Source organism: Globicephala melas, chromosome 7 (assembly GCF_963455315.2).
Source record: "Globicephala melas chromosome 7, mGloMel1.2, whole genome shotgun sequence".
Taxonomy (NCBI): Eukaryota; Metazoa; Chordata; class Mammalia; order Artiodactyla; family Delphinidae; genus Globicephala; species Globicephala melas.
In genome coordinates this window covers 115,164,550-115,174,779 of record NC_083320.1, presented here as the reverse complement: position 1 = coordinate 115,174,779, position 10,230 = coordinate 115,164,550, and positions in this window count along the sequence as shown.

Genomic DNA, 10,230 nt, shown 5'->3' with positions numbered 1-10,230 from the left:
CTAACACTAACCCGTGCCCTCACACGTACGCTCCCCCTAAAGCGTTGTCGTACCCTCACCTGAACCCTAAACCGTCCCCGTCCCCTAACCCTAACCCTAGCCCGAACCCTAAGCCTAACCCTTCCCCGAAGCATGACCCTCATCCGTCCCCTAATCCTAACCCGTACGCTAACACTAACCTGTGCCCTCACACGTACGCTCCCCCTAACGCGTTGTCGTACCCTCACCTGGACCCTAAACCGTCCCCGTCACCTAACCCTAACCCTAGCCCAAACCCTAATCTTAATCCTTCCCCGAAGCCTGACCCTCAACCATCCCCTAATCCTAACCCGTACGCTAACACTAACCCGCGCCCTCACACGTACGCTCCCCCTAAAACGTTGTCGTACCCTCACCTGGACACTAAACCGTCCCCATCCCTTAACCCTAACCCTAGCCCGAACCCTAAGCCTAACACTTCCCCGAAGCCTGACCCTCACCCGTCCCCTAATCCTAACACGTAGGCTAACACTAACCTGCGCCCTCACACGTACGCTCCCCCAAAGCGTTGTCGTACCCTCACCTGAATCCTACACCGTCCCCGTCCCCTATCCCTAACCCTAGCCCGAACCCTAAGCCTAACCCTTCCCCGAAGCATGACCCTCACCCGTCCCCTAATCCTAACCCGTACGCTAACGCTAACCTGCGCCCTCACACGTACGCTCCCCATAAAGCGTTGTCGTACACTCACCTGAACCCTAAAGCGTCCCCGTCCACTAACCCTAACCCTAGCCCGAACCCTAAGCCTAACAGTTCCCCGAAGCCTGACGCTCACCCGTCCCCTAATCCTAACCTGTACGCTAACACTAACCTGCGCCCTCACACGTACGCTCACTCTAAAGCGTTGTCGTAACCTCATCTGGACCCTAAATCGTCCCCGTCCCCGAACCCTATCCCTAGCCCGAACCCTAACCTTAACGCTTCACCGAAGCCTGACCCTCACCCGTCCCCTAATCCTAACCCGTACGCTAACACTAACCCGCGCCCTCACACGTACGCTCCCCCAAAGCGTTGTCGTACCCTCACCTGGACCCTAAACTGTCCCCGTCCCCTAACCCTAACCCTAGCCCGAACCCTAACCCTAACCCTTGCCCGAAGCCTGACCCTCACCCGTCCCCTAATCCTAACCCGTACGCTAACACTAACCTGCGTCTTCACACGTACGCTCCTCCTAAAGCGTTGTAGTACCCTCACCTGGACCCTAAACCGTCCCCGTACCCTAACCCTAACCCTAGGCCGAACCCTAACCCTAACCCTTCCCCGAAGCCTGACCCTCACCCGTCCCCTAATCCTAACCCGTACGTTACCACTAACCCGCGCCCTCACAAGTACGCTCCCCTTAAAGCGTTGTCGTACCCTCACCTGGACCCTAAACCGTCCCCGTCCCCTAACCCTAACCCTAGCCCGAACCCTAAGCCTAACACTTCCCCGAATCCTGACCCTCACCCGTCCCCTAATCCTAACCCGTACGCTAACACTAACCCGCGCCCTCACACGTACGCTCCCCCTAAAGCTTTGTCGTACCCTCACCTGGACCCTAAACCGTCCCCGTCCCCTAACCCTAACCCTAACACGAACCCTAACCCTAACACTTGCCCGAAGCCTGACCCTCACCCGTCCCCTAATCCTAACGCGTACGCTAACACTAACCCGCGCCCTCACACGTACGCTCCCCCTAAAGCGTTGTCGTACCCTCACCTGGACCCTACACCGTCCCCGTCCCCTAACCCTAACCCTAGCCCGAACCCTAACCCTAAGCCTTCCCAGAGGCCTGACCCTCACCCTTCCCATAATCCCAACCCGTACGCTAACGCTAACCAGCGCCCTCACACGTACGCTCCCCCTAAAGCGTTGTCATACCCTCACCTGAACCCTAAACCGTCCCCGTCCCCTAACAGTAACCCTACCCCAAACCCTAAGCCTAACACTTCCCCGAAGCATGACCCTCACCCGTACCCTAATCCTAACCAGTACGCTAACACTAACCTGCGCCCTCACACGTACGCTCCCCCTAAAGCGTTGTCGTACCCTCACCTGGTCCCTAAACCGTCCCCGTCATCTAACCCTAACCCTAGCCCGAACCCTAAGCCTAACACTTCCCCGAAGCATGACCCTCACCCGTCCCCTAATCCTAACCCGTACGCTAACGCTAACCCGCGCCCTCACACGTACGCTCCCCCTAAAGCGTTGTCGTACCCTCACCTGGACCCTAAACCGTCCCCGTCCCCTAACACTAACCCTAGCCCGAACCCTAAGCCTAACACTTCCCCGAAGCATGACCCTCACCCGTCCCCTAATCCTAACCCGTACGCTAACACTAACCTGCGCCCTCACACGTACGCTCCCCCTAAAGCGTTGTCGTACCCTCACCTGGACCCTAAACCGTCCCCGTCCCCTATCCCTAACCCTAGCCCGAACCCTTAGCCTAACAATTCCCCGAAGCCTGACCCTCACCCGTCCCCTAATCCTAACCCGTACGCTAACACTAACCCGCGCCCTCTTACGTACCCTCCCCCTAAAGCGTTGTCGAACCCTCACTTGGACCCTAAACCGTCCCCGTCCCCTAACCCTAACCCTACTCCGAACCCTATGCCTAAGACTTCCCCGAAGCCTGACCCTCACCCGTCCCCTAATCCTAACCCGTACGCTAACACTAACACGCGCCCTCACACGTACGCTCCCCCAAAGCGTTGTCGTACCCTCACCTGGACCCTAAACAGTCCCCGTCCCCTAACCCTAACCCTAGCCCGAACCCTAACCCTAACCCTTGCCCGAAGCCTGACCCTCACCCGTCCCCTAATCCTAACCCGTACGCTAACACTAACCCGCGCCCTCACACGTACGCTCCCCCTAAAGCGTTGTCGTACCCTCACCTGGACCCTAAACCGTCCCCGTCCCCTAACCCTAACCCTAGCCCGAACCCTAACCCTAACCCTTCCCCGAAACCTGACCCTCACCCGTCCCCTAATCCTAACCCGTATGCTAACGCTAACCCGCTCCCTCACACTTACGCTCCCCCTAAAGCGTTGTCGTACCCTCACCTGGACCCTAAACCGTCCCCGTCCCCTAACCCTAACCCTAGCCCGAACCCTAACCCTAACCCTTGCCCGAAGCCTGACCCTCACCCGTCCCCAATCCTAACCCGTACGCTAACACTAACCCGCGCCCTCACACGTACGCTCCCCCTAAAGCGTTGTCGTACCCTCACCTGGACCCTAAACCGTCCCCGTCCCCTAACTCTAACCCTAGCCCGAACCCTAACCCTAACCCTTCCCCGAAGCCTGACCCTAACCCGTCCCCTAATCCTAACCCGTACGCTAACACTAACCCGCGCCCTCATACGTACGCTCCCCCTAAAGCGTTGTCGTACCCTCAACTGGACCCTAAACCGTCCCCGTCCCCTAACCCTAACCCTAGCCCGAACCCTAACCCTAACCCTTCCCCGAAGCATGACACTCACCCGTCCCCTAATCCTAACCCGTACGCTAACACTAACCTGTGCCCTCACACGTACGCTCCCCCTAAAGCGTTGTCGTACCCTCACCTGGACCCTAAACCGTCCCCATCTCCTAACCCTAACCCTAGCCCAAACCCTAACTCTAACCCTTCCCCGAAGCCTGACCCTCAACCATCCACTAATCCTAACCCGTACACTAACACTAACCCGCGCCCTCACACGTACCCTCCCCCAAAACTTTGTCGTACCCTCACCTGGACCCTAAACCGTCCCCGTCCCCTAACCCTAACCCTAGCCCGAACCCTAACCCTAACACTTGCCCGAAGCCTGACCCTCACCCGTCCCCTAATCCTAACCCGTACGCTAACACTAACCCGCGCCCTCAAACATACGCGACCCCTAAAGCGTTGTCGTACCCTCACCTGGACCCCAAACCGTCCCCGTCCCCTAACCCTAACCCTAGCCCGAACCCTAACCCTAACCCTTCCCCGAAGCCTGACACTCACCCGTCCCCTAATCCTAACCCGTACGCTAACACTAACCCACGCCCTCACACGTACGCTCCCCCTAAAGCGTTGTAGTACCCTCACCTGGACCCTAAACCGTCCCCGTCCCCTAACCCTAACCCTAGCCTGAACCCTAACCCTAACCCTTCCCCGAAGCCTGACCCTCACCCGTCCCATAATCCTAACCCGTACGCTAACACTAACCCGCGCCCTCACACGTACGCTCCCTCAAAGCGTTGTCGTACCCTCACCTGGACCCTAAACCGTCCCCGTCCCCTAACCCTAACCCTAGCCCGAACCCTAAGCCTAACCCTTCCCCGAAGCCTGACCCTCACCCGTCCCCTAATCCTAACGCGTACGCTAACACTAACCCGCGCCCTCACACGTACACTCCCCCTAAAGCGTTGTCGTACCCTCACCTGGACCCTAAACCGTCCCCGTCCCCTATCCCTAACCCTAGCCCGAACCCTAAGCCTAACACTTCCCCGAAGCCTGACCCTCACCCGTCCCCTAATCCTAACCCGTACGCTAACACTAACCCGCGCCCTCACACGTACGCTCCCCCAAAGCGTTGTCGTACCCTCACCTGGACCCTAAACCGTCCCCGTCCCCTAACCCTAACCCTAGCCCGAACCCTAACCCTAACCCTTCCCCGAAGCCTGACCCTCACCCGTCCCCTAATCCTAACCTGTACGCTAACACTAACCCGCGCCCTCACACGTACGCTCCCCCTAAAGCGTTGTCGTACCCTCACCTGGAACCTAAACCGTCCCCATCCCCTAACCCTAACCCTAGCCCGAACCCTAAGCCTAACACTTCCCCGAAGCCTGACCCTCACCCGTCTCCTAATTTTAAGCCGTACGCTAACACTAACCTGCGCCGTCACACGTACGCTCCGCCTAAAGCGTTGTCGTAACCTCACCTGGACCCTAAACCGTCCCCGTCCCCTAAGCCTAACCCTAGCCCGAACCCTAACCCTAAGCCTTCCCAGAGGCCTGACCCTCACCCTTCCCCTAATCCTAACCCGTACGCTAACGCTAACCCGCGCCCTCACACGTACGCTCCCCCTAAAGCGTTGTCGTACCCTCACCTGAACCCTAAACCGTCCCAGTCCCCTAACAGTAACCCTACCCCGAACCCTAAGCCTAACACTTCCCCGAAGCATGACCCTCACCCGTCCCCTAATCCTAACTCGTACGCTAACACTAACCTGCGCCCTCACACGTACGCTCCCCCTAAAGCGTTGTCGTACCCTCACCTGGTCCCTAAACCGTCCCCGTCCCCTAACCCTAACCCTAGCCCGAACCCTAACCCTAACCCTTGCTCGAAGCCTGACCCTCACCCGTCCCCTAATCCTAACCCGTACGCTAAGACTAACTCGCGCCCTCACACGTACGCTCCCCGTAAAGCGTTGTCGTACCCTCACCTGGACCCTAAACCGTCCCCGTCCCCTAACCCTAACCCTAGCCCGAACCCTAACCATAACCCTTCCCCGAAGCCTGACCCTCACCCGTCCCCTAATCCTAACACGTACGCTAACAATAACCCGTGCCCTCACACGTACGCTCCCCCAAAGCGTTGTCGTACCCTCACCTGGACCCTAAACCGTCCCCGTCCCCTAACCCTAACCCTAGCCCGAACCCTAACCCTAACCCTTCCCCGAAGGCTAACCCTCACCCGTCCCCTAATCCTAACCCGTACGTTAACACTAACCCGCGCCCTAACACGTACGCTCCCCCTAAAGCGTTGTCGTACCCTCACCTGGAACCTAAATCGTCCCCGTCCCTAACCCTAACCCTAGCCCGAACACTAACCCTAACCCTTCCCCGAAGCCTGACACTCACCCGTCCCCTAATCCTAACCCGTACGCTAACACTAACCCGCGCCCTCACACGTACGCTCCCCTGAAAGCGTTGTCGTACCCTCACCTGGACCCAAACCGTCCCCGTCTCCTAACCCTAACCCTAGCCAGAACCCTAAGCCTAAACCTTCCCCGAAGCATGACCCTCACCCGTCCTCTAATCCTAACCCGTACGCTAACACTAACCTGCGACCTCACACGTACGCTCCCCCTAAAGCGTTGTCGTACCCTCACCTGGACCCTAAACCGTCCCCGTACCCTAACCCTAACCCTAGCCCGAACCCTAACCCTAAACCTTCCCCGAAGCCTGACCCTCACCCGTCCCCTAATCCTAACCCGTACGCTACCACTAACCCGCGCCCTCACAAGTACGCTCCCCTTAAAGCGTTGTCGTACCCTCACCTGGACACTAAACCGTCCCCGTCCCCTAACCCTAACCCTAGCACGAACCCTAAGCCTAACCCTTCCGCGAAGCATGACCCTCACCCGTCCCCGAATCCTAACCCGTACGCTAACACTAACCTTCGCCCTCACACGTAAGCTCCCCCTAAAGCATTGTCGTACCCTCACTTGGACCCTAAAACTTCCCCGTACCCTAACCCTAACCCTAGCCCGAAACCTAACCCTAAAACTTCCCTGAAGCCTGAACCTCACCCGTCCCCTAATCCTAACCCGTACGCTACCACTAACCCGCGCCCTCACACGTACGCTCCCCCTAAAGCGTTGTCGTACCCTCACCTGGACACTAAACCGCCCCCGTCCCCTAACCCTAACCCTAGCCCGAACCCTAACCCTAACCCTTCCCTGAAGCCTGACCCTCACCCGTCCCCTAATCCTAACCCGTACGCTAACACTAACCCGCGCCCTCACACGTACGCTCCCCCAAAGCGTTGTCGTACCCTCACCTGAACCCTAAACCGTCCCCGTCCTCTAACCCTAATCCTAGCCCGAACCCTAAGCCTAACCCTTCCCCGAAGCATGACCCTCACCCGTCCCATAATCCTAACCCGTATGCTAACACTAACCCGCGCCCTCACACGTACGCTCCCCTTAAAGCGTTGTCGTACCCTCACCTGGACCCTAAACCGTCCTCGTCCCCTAACCCTAACCCTAGCCCGAACCCTAAGCCTAAACCTTCCCCGAAGCATGACCCTCAGCCGTCTCCTAATCATAACCCGTACGCTAACACTAACCTGCGCCCTCACACGTACGCTCCCCCTAAAGCGTTGTCGTACCCTCACCTGGACCCTAAACCGTCCCCGTCCCCTAACCCTAACCCTAGCCCGAACCCTAACCCTAACCCTTCCCCGAAGCCTGACCCTCACCCGTCCCCTAATCCTAACCCGTACGCTACCACTAACCCGCGCCCTCACAAGTACGCTCCCCTTAAAGCGTTGTCGTACCCTCACCTGGACACTAAACCGTCCCCGTCCCCTAACCCTAACCCTAGCCCGAACCCTAAGCCTAACACTTCCCCGAATCCTGACCCTCACCCGTCCCCTAATCCTAACCCGTACGCTAACACTAACCCGTGCCCTCACACGTACACTCCCCCTAAAGCTTTGTCGTACCCTCACCTGGACCCTAAACCGTCCCCATTCTCTAACCCTAACCCTAGCCCGAACCCTAACCCTAACCCTTGCCCGAAGCCTGACCCTCACCCGTCCCTTAATCCTAACCCGTACGCTAACACTAACCCGCGCCTTCATACGTACCCTCCCCCTAAAGCGTTGTCGAACCCTCACCTGGACCCTAAACCGTCCCCGTCCCCTAACCCTAACCCTACTCCGAACCCTATGCCTAAGACTTCCCCGAAGCCTGACCCTCACCCGTCCCCTAATCCTAACCCGTACGCTAACACTAACCCGCGCCCTCACACGTACGCTCCCCAAAAGCGTTGTCGTACCCTCACCTGGACCCTAATCCGTCCCCGTCCCCTAACCCTAACCCTAGCCCGAACCCTAACCCTAACCCTTCCCGGAAGCCTGACCCTCACCCGTCCCCTAATCCTAACCCGTACGCTAACACTAACCCGCGCCCTCTCACGTACGCTCCCCCAAAGCGTTGTCGTACCCTCACCTGAACCCTAAACCGTCCCCGTCCCCAACCCTAATCCTAGCCCGAACCCTAAGCCTAAACCTTCCCCGAAGCATGACCCTCACCCGTTCCCTAATCCTAACCCGTACGCTAACACTAACCTGCGCCCTCACACGTACGCTCCCCCAAAAGCGTTGTCGTACCCTCACCTGGACCCTAAACCGTCCCCGTCCCCTAACCCTAACCCTAGACCGAACCCTCACCCTAACCCTTCCCCGAAGCCTGACCCTCACCCGTCCCCTAATCCTAACCCGTACGCTAACACTAACCCACGCCCTCACACGTACGCTCCCCCTAAAGCGTTGTCGTACCCTCACCTGGACCCTAAACCGTCCCCGTCCCCTAACCCTAACCCTAGCCCGAACCCTAAGCCTAACCCTTCCCCGAAGCATGACCCTCACCCGTCCCCTAATCCTAACCCGTACGCTAACACTAACCTGCGCCCTCACACGTACGCTCCCCCTAAAGCGTTGTCGTACCCTCACCTAGACCCTAAACCGTCCCCATCCCCTAACCCTAACCCTAGCCCAAACCCTAACCCTAACACTTGCCCGAAGCGTGACCCTCACCCGTCCCCTAATCCTAACCCGTATGCTAACACTAACCCGCGCCCTCACACGTACGCTCCCCCTAAAGCGTTGTCGTACCCTCACCTGGACCCTAAACCGTCCCCGTCGCCTAACCCTAACCCTAGCCCGAACCGTAAGCCGAACCCTTGCCCGAAGCCTGACCCTCACCCGTCCCCTAATCCTAACCCGTACGCTAACACTAACCTGCGCCCTCACACGTACGCTCCCCTTAAAGCGTTGTCGTACACTCACCTGAACCCTAAACCGTCCCCGTCCACTAACCCTAACCCTATCCCGAACCCTAAGCCTAACCCTTCCCTGAAGCATGAGCCTCACCCATCCCCAATAATAACCCGTACGCTAACACTAACCTGCTTCCTGACACGTACGCTCCCCCTAAAGCATTGTCGTACCCTCACCTGGACCCTGAACCGTCCCCGTCCCCTAACCCTAACCCTAGCCTGAACCCTAACCCTAACCCTTCCCCGAAGCCTGACCCTCACCCGTCCCCTAATCCTAACCCGTACGCTAACACTAACCCGCGCCCTCACACGTACGCTCCCCCAAAGCGTTGTCGTACCCTCACCTGGACCCTAAACCGTCCCCGTCCCCGTCCCCTAACCCTAGCCCGAACCCTAACCCTAACCCTTGCCCGAAGCCTGACCCTCACCCGTCCCCTAATCCTAACCCGTACGCTAACACTAACCTGCGTCTTCACACGTACGCTCCCCCTAAAGCGTTGTAGTACCCTCACCTGGATTCTAAACCGTCCTCGTCCCCTAACCCTAACCCTAGCCCGAACCCTAACCCTAACCCTTCCCCGAAGCCTGACCCTCACCCGTCCCCTAATCCTAACCCGTACTCTAACACTAACCCGCGCCCTCACACGTACGCTCCCCCTAAAGCGTTGTCGTACCCTCACCTGGACCCTAAACCGTCCCCGTCCCCTAACCCTAACCCTAGCCCGAACTCTAAGCCTAACAGTTCCCCGAAGCCTGACGCTCACCCGTCCCCTAATCCTAACCTGTACGCTAACACTAACCTGCGCCCTCACACGTACGCTCACTCTAAAGCGTTGTCGTAACCTCATCTGGACCCTAAATCGTCCCCGTCCCCAAACCCTATCCCTAGCCCGAACCCTAACCTTAACGCTTCCCCGAAGCCTGACCCTCACCCGTCCCCTAATCCTAACCCGTACGCTAACACTAACCCGCGCCCTCACACGTACACTCCCCCTAAAGCGTTGTCGTACCCTCACCTGGACCCTAAACCGTCCCCGTCCACTATCCCTAACCCTAGCCCGAACCCTAACCCTAACAGTTGCCTGAAGCCTGACCCTCACCCGTCCCCTAATCCTAACCCGTACGCTAACACTAACTCGCGCCCTCACACGTACGCTCCCCGTAAAGCGTTCTCGTACCCTCACCTGGACCCTAAACCGTCCCCGTCCCCTAACCCTAACCCTAGCCCGAACCCTAACCATAACCCTTTCCCGAAGCCTGACCCTCACCCGTCCCGTAATCCTAACACGTACGCTAACACTAACCCGTGCCCTCACACGTACGCTCCCCCTAAAGCGTTGTCGTACCCTCACCTGAACCCTAAACCGTCCCCGTCCCCTAACCCTAACCCTAGCCCGAACCCTAAGCCTAACCCTTCCCCGAAGCATGACCCTCATCCGTCCCCTAATCCTAACCCGTA